General features: G+C 45.2%; 1 protein-coding gene across 7 annotated transcripts in view; it reads right to left on the bottom strand.

The window, feature by feature from the left end:
• GRIP2 (glutamate receptor interacting protein 2) overlaps nucleotides 1–13947 on the bottom strand; it is a 288332-nt gene that overhangs the window by 85170 nt on the left and 189215 nt on the right. The gene's annotated exons all lie outside the window — the stretch shown is intronic.

The raw sequence follows: 13947 nt of genomic DNA, 5'->3' as shown, positions 1-13947 counted from the left end.
TGCAGCAGCAGCATCGGGGCTGAGCGCAGGAAGAGGCTGCGACTGCAGTATTGCCTGACACACTTTCCTCTCCCCCACCCCCTCTTGGCAAGTGCTTGCAGAGCCTCCAGCACCTTTCAAGGCAATGTCAAGCTGCTGTCAAAGCATTACACTGCCTCCCGAACACACACACACACACACACAGCGTAAGGGAGTATGAAGCTGCAGTCTTATGTCCTGCCTACAGCGTTTTCTGAAAACTCTGTTTAACCCTTTCTTAGAAAGGGGTGAGGAACCATCACTAGCAAAACACATGCAAGCCCTGTGGTAGGATTTGGGCCAGCAATGGACTGCAGTGAGGGCAGGCTTCAGGGGCAGTGCTGGTGACCAGCTGGGCCATGGGGAGTCCTGCCTTCAGGACAGGATGCTTCATGGCTTCCCCTGAAACAGCTGGTCCTCAACCGTGGGTGGAGAGAGGGTACTGGACCAGAAAGAAGTTGTTGTAATAAACCAGCCTCTGCTTCCTTTGCTATTCAAATTGAAAAATTTTAGGCTGACTTGTGTTGGAGATGCAGAGCATAGGGGTGATGCTACCGTCCCAGCACTGGGGTACACAGCAGGGGAGGCAGCCAGGGTGCACACAGGGCTCACATCCCACCTGCAGCACCATGCAGGTCCCCATTTCAGCCAAGCTGTGAGACACAAACCCTGTTTGTACCAACCAGCCTGTGCCTTACATCCAAATGGCAATTTTCTCCATAGTCGCCGTATTCCTTTGCCATCATCTATAATGGCAAGATTATACCTACAAAAGGTAAAGAGAGAACAAAACAAGCATTGTCCAAGGCACAAAGTCACAAAAGCCATCTACATTTTTGCAGGAGGCTCCAGCTGTGTTTGAGACTCCTACTAGATTTGGCTGAAAGCGGTGAAGAGGTTACAAATTTAGAAGGAAGCTCATGGAGGTTGAATCTTGTTTCTGTAGGAAACAAATCAGGATAAATCAAAAGAGTCTGGACACATCTGGATGTGCCAGCAGGAAATTTTGGCAGACCTAGGCACCCTAATTCTGTGTGGCCCATGTGGAGGAGAACTGGGTTTCAGCCTAATAGCAGAGTTTGCTTGGATTGAAATGCGGCAACATCTCTATTTTGGTTCGAACTCAGCTGTTTCATGCGCAGACAACTTCTACAAAAGCAATAAAATTACTAAGTAAGAAAAAATTCTACTTACAAAAGAGATATTTTGGTCCATAATTTGTTTTTAAGAAGTTGTTCAGTCTGACAATAGACTTAATTAGTAATTGAGCCGAAATTTGTAATTAGAAATCTTTTCACACAGCTATTAATGCTTCTGCTATAAAGAATTCTCATCTTAAAGGAAAAAACATCTCAAGTTGCACCACAAATACAACAAGAAGCTTCTAATTTGAGTATAGCCCGTTTTTTGGATGCCATGAAATGGACATCTCCAATAGGATGTTTTAAAGAAAAGCTAAAAGCAATCATTTATGTTTGCATTTATTTTATGCCATCGTAAAGTTCTCCCCAGAATATCTGCTGCATTAAGAAAGGGTATGAGAGAGCAGGTCTACTGCATTGAACGGCTTGGTTTTGTGGACAAGAACTGGACAGAGTTGTCCCATTACTCTGTTACTGGTGCAAAAATAAGAGGCATTTTGGCCTTTCAAACCCAGAATTGCTTGTGGTATTTGTTGAGCTGGTTGGCAAGAGCCCAGTGCATCAGGAGCCTGGAGAGGATAAAGATGTTTACACTATGGTTTCTAGCCAAAACCTATAAACACAACACTTTTTTCATGTTTCAGGTGGCTTTATATTAAAACCCGTTGAAGTGAACAGCCCACATTTCTAATGGGGAAGGAAAAAGGTACACCCCACACCCCAACAAAACTAGACTGCCCAAAAGGATATTTTATGACATCAAAATATACAGGTGTCATAAAAGAGCATGAGACATCAACCTAAACTATGTCTTGACAAACTCAAGGAACAGTATGTAGAGCTTCGATTTTTCATGAAAAGTCTGTACATCCTCCTGAACCTCTTGACATTAACTTTATGCTTGTGTGCTTGGAATTAGCAGCTATCCAAAAATGCTCTGGCAATATCAACTACATACAAACCTCACCTAAGAACATCTGGGGTTTATCCCATACACTGTCCGATTGGGAAAATAATTTAATTTGGGGGAGCTGGGGAGGATATTTAAAAAGTCCACAGGAAAAAATGAAAATAAAAAAACAAACATACAAACAAACAAACTCCCTCAGTTCTGTTTTCTTGGCATATACTGATATTTACTCTGCTAGGAGTAAGGAAGGTGTATGGAATGCTTTCTTGGGCCTCCCTTCAGTATAAGATGCTGAACAGAAAGACAGCACAGGCTGAGGACAGTCCATGGCTAGAACAGCTTCTGGGTGGTCCCTGCTGGAAATACCCATCCAAACAGGCTCCTGACTCTCAGCCACACAACTAAAGAGGCGATACCAGTCAACAGGCCATTACTCTCGAGAAACTCGAGTATTTGCTTTTCTCAGGAACAGGCTGACCTTTGAGCAAAATTCATTTGTTTTAAGTAAGGAGTAGCTACCCTTACATGCCTCCACATGCACTAGCGCTTGGTTTAACATTTCTTGTACCCAACACATACTGTCCTGCTCCTGAACATAAAATATCTTTCCCCCAGAGCTAACGTACAAATCCTCCCAGAACCTTGGTGGGAGTGAAACTGCAAACCTTACATGGCCTAAATTGGTTGGCATGACATTTACAGAATACACTTTTATGCAGACAAGACAGGGAGGACAGCAGAGGGAAGATCACAGGCTATCCAGAATATCAATGATTTAGTCCACTGCTTGATGGGCATTTGTTCCTGTGATTTAAAACATTACTTATTTAAACACATCCAAAAGCATCCTGTCAGAAGTCACAGGATGGTGTAACACTACAGTAACATCCTGAAATGGACCATTTAGCATTGAACATGCTCTGAGCTCCAGAGAACATGGAGAGGATCTTACATCACTCCGCATTAGAGAGTCTCAGGAGACTCTCTGAAGACAGCTGAATGAACGTAATGAACAGTCAGCCACAGGAAAATGATGAGGAAAAACACCCAACCACATGCACTTACAGCGTGCAGAGAAACACCAAAGTTCTAACCGCATATAAAAATCATATTAATAGCAACAGAAATTGCTTTGGGTTAGGGAAGGTTCAGAAGAGACTGACGCAGATGCTTTCTATTTCTTTTAAATTCAGATCTTAAATTAAGATTTTACTTTGCCATCTCCTTCTCCTCATCCTACTTCTTGCATCTAAAAATACATGCCTGCACATCAGGGGTCTGCCTGGGGCTGGAGACCCCTCTTCCTGCTCATCCAACCTGTCAAGGCTTGTTTCTGGCACCACAGACCCAGTAATTCCAGATGTCTTACTGGGAAAAATCAGTTTTTATTGGGAACTCCAACCCACCTCTGAACAAAATTAAGAGGTTTAGAGAGCTTATGCCCCCCCCCCCACTTTATTGACTTTTTGTTGCAGCAGACAGGGAGGAGGAGGGACAAGAGGAAGACCCATCACTCTCTTGGTGGAAGAGACTTCACAGCTGATTACCCAGCTGTCCACTGGCTGCACATTTGCTCCATTTCAAGAGAGCTTATCCCCCCCCCCCACTTTATTGACTTTTTGTTGCAGCAGACAGGGAGGAGGAGGGACAAGAGGAAGACCCATCACTCTCTTGGTGGAAGAGACTTCACAGCTGATTACCCAGCTGTCCACTGGCTGCACATTTGCTCCATTTCAACTCCTCCAATTTTACGTAGTTGTGCTTTTTTAGAAACCCCAGCCTGAGGCCTGCAGCGGGGCTCATCTCCCGCCTAAGCAGATGCCCTGTTTTTCACACACAGACCCAAAATGCAACCTGCAACCTGCTTATGGGAAAGGGAGAATGGACTTTAAAAAAAAATATCTTTAAAGAAAAGGCTAAACAGTTTAATAATGGAGCCAGACTAAGTCCTTGATTATTCTTTCCTTTAAGTGCAAATTCCACTAGTCAGTCCTAAACATTAATTTATTGCAGGTAATGAACACTGCAAGATAAATTGGCCCATCCAGTAGGCAATTAGAGCCCTCACTGCACACACACACACAGAGCACAGAGGCGGGGAGCGTTGCTAGAGGTACTTCCAAGACCCCCATCCATTCCTTTCCACACCAGAGCGCAATAAAACGGTCACTGTACATTTTTCTGCTTAACCATGTCAGAAAGAGACATTCACATCTGTCACGGCCTGACAGCACTGCAGGGGAGCAGAGGGGGACGACGCTGGTGGGGAAGGCAGGATGCCTCCCGGAGCTGTGATTAATGGGAAGAAGGAAGCGCTGCAGCGACCCCTCCTCCGTGTGACAGCAGTGATTCGGCATTCCCCAACTGCGCATCTCGCCTGTACACCAGCATCCCAAACTGGGCTGAAGCACACACCAAAGTAATAAACTTGAGTTCAGGAAAAAAAAAACACCAAAGCTCAAAACCAGAGTAACTGGAAGTTCCAGTTTTAAAAAACTGAAACTTTTGGCCCGTTCCCAATGACCACCGTCCTCTGGGCAACCTCAAGAGATCTCCCTCCCTCCTATCAGCAGGGGACATTTCCTTTCCTATTCCATGTAGATGCAAGCCCAGTCTGGGACAGCACCAGCCCTTTCTCTCCAAATCAGTCTGGTCTTCTCCATCAGAGCCCTGGCAATAAACTGTAACCTGCGATTGCTCAGCCCTTTCCTTTTGCAAACAACAAAAAGCCAAGTGAGTTACACAAGATTTTTAGCTCAAAGGAGGAGAGAAAACATCTTTTTTTTTTTTTTTTCTTCATATAGAAAGAGGTCACCATACTCCACCAAAATGAATAATGAACTACATTTCTGGAGAGAAAACATTTTTTTTTTTTTTTTTCTTCATATAGAAAGAGGTCACCATACTCCACCAAAATGAATAATGAACTACATTTCATTGTGTTGAAAAACTTCACTGGCTGGTCTCAGCCAGATGGCAGAGCATAGTGGTCCTCCAAACTTTAAGGGTCTGTATGTTCACCTTGCGAATACATGTTCACCAAAGCTTTACATTTGGTTTCCCCATGTGTGTTCCTGGCAAAAAATCCATTGTGGAACAAGAGGAACAAACACGTGCGAACATGCTTATGAGTAAAACTCAAGGGTTAAGTCACTGGGGTAAAAAATGAGATGGTATGTACCAGCATTATTTCTAACAACAGCAAATTTAAGGGACTTAATTTAGGAACCATCATCAGAATCATGCCTCCAAGCCATAGCCCCACCAAGGCAGAGCTTCACACCGCTTCAAAGCTTCTTCCAACATTTCTGAGTTCAACCTCAATGGTTAATCTCCCTTCTCCAGGCAGCACCTCCTTACTGCCCCCTTTTAGCTAGTACCTCAGTCAGTAATCTGAAGTTGTGAAAATGGGTCCAAAACCCTGGTAAAAGGACTTGTAATGCTCAGCCTGCATGGGAGGAAGAAAGTGCTCTGGACTCTGGGGAGCAACCACATTTACAGATCCTTCAGTCATACTTCAGACTATGCAAAGAGCAGCCTCAGCCCCATTGCCCCTAGCTGAGGCCAATCAAGAGTTGGTCCTCTAGGCAGCATAGAGCACATCTTTCTCCCTTAATACTGTATAAACGCTATGCCATTTTTTTTTTCTTAGTCACTAGATATTTGCAGAAATCCCACAATTTACCCCAGGCTCTGGATTTCTGGATCTGGGTGATGGCACTAGGACACTACAGAGTCAGGGAATCCAGCATGATGAAAGAAACAGTGAAAGACTTTGCTGCTGCAAAGTCCAAAATCCCTTATTCCCAGTCAGCTCTAATTATACAAAAGAGCTTGTTCAGGCACCTTGTTAGCAGAGGTCATCCCAACAAAAGCAAATCTCAGCTTTCCAATGTTTTTTTTAAGTCAAGTAGAGATGAGCTTGACAAGACACGGCAATAAGCAATGCAGCAGGAGGTTAATCTGTCAGCAACCACTGCCATGCCATGGCAAGGTGGGAGTCTGTGATCTGCTCCAAAAGGAGCAGAGCTCTGGAAGCTGCATGCACAGCATCTGAAAGTTGGTCCATCATTTATTTCTGGGAGCCTATTTCTCACATTTATCTCTATCTCTATGGCTGTATTGTACAGAACAAGTGCTTTTTCTGGGCAAAACACACACCTCCATTTGGGGATGTTCCTAACCAGCTTCGCTTTTTTGCCCCCCATCAAATGTTTCACAGCAATGTAGCTAGCAGATATCAAACAGCCTTGGGACACAAGTAAAATCATCTTGAGGAAAGAGCAACATGTGCATAGAGGAGCCATGGAGAACAGGAAACCAAGAGCAGTACCATGCAACTAGGGGAAAACAAAACGCCTAATATCTCCCACCTTCTCTGCTTTTAGTGATCAATGTGCCAGAATGAAAGCAAGTTATTTACAGCTAAAAAACTGGAGAGAAAATAAGCATCCAAGTTCCTCAGTGGCAGGACGGGTTCCCAGTTTTAAGGTCATTAAACCACTCCAACTTACAGTGAGTACATGGCAGCTGCACTTAGCATCTCAGTATCAGCACCAGGGCTGGCCTGGCAGGGCCTGTTCACGGTCTCTCCTCTTCAGGAGAAATACTGTTTCTTCTTTATATTTTATTAATATCACCAAGAATGAAAATAGCGGTGAGTCTGTATTAGCAGCCAGCCAGTATCCACCCTCCTTCCCCACCACAGATAGGCAGTTTAGAGGAAAAAAGCTCCATCACATAGACCACATTAATCAGAAATAGAAGAGAGGAAACATATCCTGCTGTGGACCTTTAGATATAGAGAGAAAATGTGGAGCTGACACTTCAGCCCTCCAAAAACAGGACAGCAGCCCCACAGCTCAACCAGCCCAAGTGACAGCAGGGACCTGCCTCGTGGGAGCAGAGGTGTGAATGCATTGATGGGGCTGCGAAGCACGTCAGCGTCCTGAACCCCTGACTACATTACACGCCACAAGGACTCAGGCCTTTGCAATAGCAGGGACTGAAGACTTGTTCCTCTTCTTCCAAAAGGGCCTGGACACTTGAGCCCAAACAAAGGTTCCCTCCAGTCGCAGGGATGGAGGCCACGCCACATCTCGCCCCAAAGGAGAATGAGAGGCAATGCTATAGCTTACTGCGTCCTGAAGGACTGGTCTTAACATTTAATCAGCATCCAACTCCTCTTCTCTCTGTGGGAAGAAAAGCCTCCGCATCTTCCCCTTAAAAGATTTATCTTGGCACTGGTCTTTTCAGAGGCAACGCTGCCAACGCAGATGGAAAAATAAGCAAGTGGGTCATCAGTCTTAGCAGTTGTCACACAGTTTCTTTTCAATGAGTAGCAGTGTAACAATGCATTAACTATAAATGAAATGCCATGTTAACACTAATTTGCATAGTACAGAGCCACAGTGCTTTGCTTCCTCTATTCTCCTTCCAAACTCTCCTGACCTGCATACGAATCGAGATGAAATTTAATTGCTGGGGCATTCAGCAGAATCACTGAATTCCTGCTTAATGAGGCTTCATTTGTACTCTGTTGCATCAGATACCTTCTCTCTAAGGTGCTGTATTAACTAGTTCAGATGTAAAATATTTTCCAAGGCATATTTTCATATGCATTTCAACAAAGCCATAGCAGGGAAAGCGCTGACTGCAAAAAGACAATGTTAGTATCAGTAGCATGATAAGGCTAGCGAGATCCCAAGAGCACCAAGCCATATTCCTTACACACAAAAAAAAGCCTTAATGGCTTTTATATCTGCTCTTACGCACTGCCATGCAGCATCTACACTGTGCAATTCTTTCAGAAGAGACAAGGCAAAGCTAGATGGGACCCGGCCAGGGTCTGCATGGGAGACAGCCAAGAACTAGGAGCAACACTAATAATTTTGGTGATTCAGAAAAAGCACAGCCCACGTTGCACCCGCAAGTCCGAGCTCCGTGTGGTTTTGCATTCAGATAACTTGCTGAGCTTACCTCACTCAGAAGTCCTTGGCCGTGGCCAGAGGGCTAATTTCCATGTCGGGTACCTCAGCCTATAGAGCCCAGCAGTTTTCTGAAAGATCAGCCTTTCTTCTCTTTTTTATTTTTGTTTAGATGTAGCACAGTCCCTACCAGCAGCACAGGCATGGCTGTGTTTCAGAGTCACACACTGTGACCAAAGCCACCAAGTCCCCTCAAACACAGCCGATCACATTATTTTGCGGTACCATGGGATGCAAGGCTGCGTGTGCGGTGCAGACAGGGATACCTGGCTGGGGGGGGACACCGCAGGAGGCACGGGGGGAGCAGATCACAGTAAGCAAAAGGAGATGACCCAAAAGGCACTGCAACTCTGCAGCGGTCGGCGTGTAGCTTTCCGGCACGGGGTGAAACCAGGTCAGACTCCCTTGCTGACACGGGAAGGTTCACAGCTCTACCCAGACGCCCCGAGGAGCGATGCGGCTTTCAGAAGTGCTGGAACACGCAGACGCCTTCGGACAGTGTCGATCAGCCACGTGTTTTGGGGCGAGGCATTTCCATCTGCCGGCTTGGCTCCAGCTCCAGCTTCTGAAGTTCTACCTCCCAAGCCGGGACAAAGCGGAGCCACACACAGCTCCAGGTAACCCCCAAGTGCTGGGACCCGTGATACACAAAGGAGTATTTTGGCTTTAGAGCGCGTGGAACTCCCCGAGGGACTGCAAACTGCTTGTTATTGCAGGCAAGCAAGATGGGATCAGCCTCCCTCCTCCCATCCGGGCTCCCCAGGAACAGTCACAGCATGCTCGTAGCGGTGTGTAATGATTTACCCTTCTACTTGGGAGTTACAGTAACCTATAAAAGCCACTTAGGGCTCATCCCCAGCATGGGTCCAAACAACACCAGTGGATTCTTGCCAGTTGCACCAGGCCAGAAGACAGACCATGAAGTCAGTTTGCCATTTGCATTAGAAGGGGAAAGAGTGGGGAACAGGGTATGGCGCAAGGCAGTCCTAATTATCCCAGGGTAGCTAATTATAAAGGATGTAAATTGACAGAAATAAAACCACATGGTCAATAATAGTATTTTTTAAAAGCTGGAAATTTTAGCCCATTATCTTTCCAGCTGAAAAGCTTTAATTGAAAATGGCTAATCTTCCAGTGGGTTCAGGAAGGGTTTACAAGCTAATTGCTCTCTTTTCTTTAGGATTAACACTATGTTCTGCGAATAGGGGTGGAGGGCAGCAGATGTGCAGCCTTTACTCTCTTTAATCCACATGCCCCCACTGCCACAGATGCTCCCAACGCTCTGCAGTGGCATAATGGAATCGCTTTCTCGCACATAAAGTGGTTGCTCCGAAATGAAATTACAGCCATCTATTAGGAAGGGAACAATAAATTTCTTCCACCACACATCCCCGTCACGAAAGACACAGCATTAGCCTGTAAAAATCCCTGATGGAAGTAAATCTTACAGGAGAGCGTGCGGCTAACAGATGAATTTACCATTCTCCTTTCGTAACTGGTAGCCGGTGTCATTTAAACGTGGGCAGAAAAGTCATCATCCCGCAGAAGCCAGAGCGTGATCCCACAAACTTCAGGGTGGCCAGAACTTGGCTGCTAAGCCCTAGGATGGGAGAAGCCTTAAAGGAGCTGGTGGGGAGAACAACTGCCTTCTGTTTAGGTGGAGAGAAATTGCTCTAGTTTGGCTAACCACGACACAATACAAACTATCGCTCTCACAGGCTGCAAGCAAAGTTACTTGGTAACTTGGTAATTTGCATTACGTGAGAAAAAGGGGTTGGTTTGATTGTGTTGACCTCTCTGGGAGAGATGCACATAAGGAGAGAGAAAGGGGGACCCCTAATAGCAAAGGCAGAGTGACCCCGAATTGTCCAGAAGAGGGGAGGGGAAGAAAAAGTGCATTCAAAGATACCTGAAAATTAATAAAATCAGGTCATGGCCATTCAGCTCTTGTTGCTACAGGACAAGGACTGAGTCCTCCTTCACATGAAATCTGCACCCACTCTGCTCAGAAAACCAGGCACCTGGCCCCTCCTTGCAAGATGCTGACTACCAGTCCAAAAGGGGCTACACACCCGTTAGCAAAGCCTTTTTTCACGTTCCCTTTATCAGATCAGGGAGGGCTGTACCATTAGGAGTAACAGTATGCCACCCCAGCCTGCTGGGAAAAGCAACAGAGCACCTAGGCCAAAAGGGATGGGGAGCAAGATGAGGCTTTTGAATTGGGAGGAAAGTAAAGTTAATGTTTTATATCATAAAAACTCATCAGTGCTGTTCAGAACAAGAGCAGCGCCTTTCAGGAAAGGGATCCATCCCCACCTACACGGGCTGTCCGATGAACAGGAGAGCAGCACCTGGGCTTCCTCTAGGATGGCCAAAGAGGAAGACACCTTTCCCTGGGGAACAGTCCATCTCAAGTCCCTTGGATTATGTTCCTAACTTTAGCAATATGTAAATTAGACAGAAGACACATCTCTTTCGACAGAACAGCAAATACAGGTCATTAACTGCTTTCCCAACTCCTTCTCCCCCTAAAAGGTAGAATTTTCTGCTGAATCACTGTCAAGGAGAATACACTAAAACCCAGGAAGAAAGCAGTGCAAACACCACCCATACAAGAGTGTCTCAGTCAAACCCATGGCAGCAGGAGACTCAAGAGTCCAGGGAACAAGTATCAGACACAGAAACATCAAAAGCTCAACCAGTTTTTAAGAACTAAATTTGTGTAAAGTTCAGCTGAATATTTGCCTTTTTAAACCCTTGCCTGGAAGCCGCTATCCTAAATCAAGCCTTTCACTAGTTAGAGAAGTGGAATATTTAGTGTTCAAATGAAGATGAATCGTTTCCAGTCAAAGCATCACATTGCATTCAGCATCGATCTGTATCACGCAGGGCACCTCCTTGACTAAGGGAGAAAACCTTCAGAGCAAGCAGATGACAGACACGCAAATCATGGGCGTATGACAGCATTAAAATCCAGATGGATGCTGAGATATTGACGGCATGGGTAAGGAGGGGATATTTTCAAAACTATTAACCCAGTGACCCAGTTTATGAGAAAAGACGCCTTCTCATTTGTACCTTTTGATTACATGTGAGAAGAGGCAGGAAGTGCATATTCTCTGCTACCTCAGCAGCCATTTGCATGCTGAAACACAGTAGTTACATGTGCAATGAGGCATTAAAAGTTAGAGAATTATTCATTTTTGCCATGAAGTTTAGAGCAATATATAGAGCAGGGCTATTCCCTCAATATCTTATTCCCCTGTGCTTTCCTGGGCATTGTTTCTCCTACTCAAAGGTACAGGATCTGCAGCAGAAGTTCATTCTCCAGACCTACACCTCCTACTCCCAGAGTATATTTCTGTGCAAGGGCCACTGGGAACAATATTGAAATGCTCACAGTTGCAAACCTTATTACTCCACAAAGATGAACACACAGAATCCAGGCCAGAATCAACACTGGATGAATTATTGCCAAGAAAACCAAGTTTTGAAGCTGTACACTTGGCAATAAGATGGTTTGACTGCCCCCTTTTTTTCAAAGCAAAAAAAGAAAAAAGCGCAGAGAGAAAATTGTTTTCTGGGAGCTATAGGAAGAGCTATGAAAACCTAGTTTTGCTATCTTCCACCTTCATATTAGGTGACACCCCTGACACACACTAATAACCAGACCTACTGCAGAACAGGAACTAGCATTACAGGTTTAAAAGAGCTCCCCAGAAAAAGTTTTTCATAACAGAAATATTCTCCCCAATTACTTACAGAATGGTAATTTAAGAATATTTATTCTCTAAAATATATTGTACTGTAAAATCCTTTCATTCAACTATTCATTCGTTGCTAAGAAGCAGTGCAAGGCTTAATAGGATCTGGAGATTTGAGTGAAAATTATGGGGTTGCTCTCAGTATAGCTGAGAACTGATGCATATATATTGGGGGAGGGAAGAAGACAACAAGAAAATAGGTCTTGATCAAAAGGCTCAGACAGAGCAATGAAGCTTACAGGTGCACTGAACCAACAGGCAATGCCTAAGGGATGGATCACAAAGGGGGCATTAAAGCTTCTTTGCACCCCTGCAGTAATTGCACACTCCTGGAGAGCATCACGTGCTGGGCAGATGGTGGCCTGGGCATAACTGGCTAACAATTACCTACATTTTCTGTGATTTTTCCAAGGTAATTAAGAACTGGATTCCTTTAGAAATAGCATTTGTCTCAGGCCTGGAGGGGTGTATTTTTAGGCATCAGTTGCACCATCACAAAGAATGTCTGTGATCTGAATGGCAGCCATGTTAAATACGCTATTAAAGATACAAAGCATCATGTAGCCTCAGTTATCCCCAGAATGACTCATTCCTGGTGCAAAGTGATTTAACCAGAGGAAAAAGGCGCTGGAGGAGGACGGTGCACATGCTTTTCACAAGTCATTCCTGTAGCTGCCATGTCAGTCCTCTCCCATCTTCTCTGGTGAAAGCCTCCGTTTAGCTCCTCTGGAAGCGCTGCCATGAAGGAACCCCATGGGCAAACACAAAAATACTCCCCTTAATTGGGAGGCATCTGATAATGTAAGTATTTACTGGGACCCCACAGGGTGAAAGCCTGGGAAGTGGGTGCCCATGGCCATGACTGCTCGCTGCTGTGGGGAGGAGGGAGGTGGCACTCCATGCTATCTGCTCATCCCATGTGGGGCCGGACGGCTTGGCCTCCTGGCCGGGATTCGCCTATCTGCAGAGGGCAATCCAAGTGCACCAGCCTCCCTCGCTCTAAGAAGAAGGTATTTGGCAGGATTTGACGGTTGAGCATAATTCCAGATGAAACAGGCCAGATTGAAGGATTTCTGCATAATTAGGAGTATAATACTGTATTTAAGAGCCTCCTAAATACCCACAGTTAACAGAGGGCAGCGTGCTCAGTGGAAGCCCATCTCTCGTCACAAGGGACTAAAGCTGGCACTAAGCAGATACCGACTCTTCATTTTCTTTAATACCCCAGCAACCCAAAATCAGCAGCAGACAAAAGTCCTTCCCAGGACAGGCCAAGCCCACAGCAGATCTCCTCAACCAGATGCCCCAGCTCAGAGGCATCTGATGGTCCCAGAGCAGCAAAGCAGATGTGCAGGTACTCAGGCTTTGGGGAAGTTTCTATAGCAACAGGATGCAAAGAGAATTTAGGTGTTTATGTAGCACAGCTATTTATACCATAGTAGCTATGTTTAAGACATTGAGGCCAAGGGAAAACACAAAAAATAAGGTGCAATTTCCTACTGGAGGAATCTCCATGACAGTTTTTAAGTCTCAGATTTTGGATTGATAGGTCATTTTCCTGTTAGCTCTGCCAAGGTGCAGGGTGGAGGCTTTCTTTATAATCCAGCTGTTAAAAGTCCATACAATCCGACATTTCCAAGTTTTTAGAAAGATTTTACAATAACCTTATCAGCATGTTCCCAAACCACAAGTATTTGAAGGGTGGCTACAAAGAAGATGGATTCCCCCTTTTTACAAGGAGTCAAGTGGAAAAGGAGAGGGGTGATGGATACAAGTTACTATGGGAGATTGCAATTGGACACAAAAGGAAAATTTATCACAGTGAGAACAATCAGCCATTGGAATAATCTCCACAGGGAAGTGGTGGATTCCCCATCAGTAGGCACTTTTAAGATTCACTTCTAATTGAAGCTATACATGCATGTTTTCTAAATGCACATCCAGATTTTCTGCAAGGCTACCAGGCAACACCATCACCAGCTCTTCCTCTACAGGGCACCATGGTGCCAAGAGAGCTGCAGGGGCAGTGGACCTCTCCACCAAGACCAGCACCATCCCACGCAGCTGCTGGAAGCCAAGAGGCCATAAATGTCAGGCTGGTTAGGACCTTCCCAAGCGTTTTCTTG

The sequence above is a fragment of the Calidris pugnax genome, unplaced genomic scaffold (genome assembly GCF_001431845.1).
Source record: "Calidris pugnax isolate Ruff unplaced genomic scaffold, ASM143184v1 scaffold81, whole genome shotgun sequence".
Classification (NCBI taxonomy): domain Eukaryota; kingdom Metazoa; phylum Chordata; class Aves; order Charadriiformes; family Scolopacidae; genus Calidris; species Calidris pugnax.
Note: the sequence above shows the minus strand (reverse complement) of the source record. Positions and strands in the feature narration are given on the sequence as shown.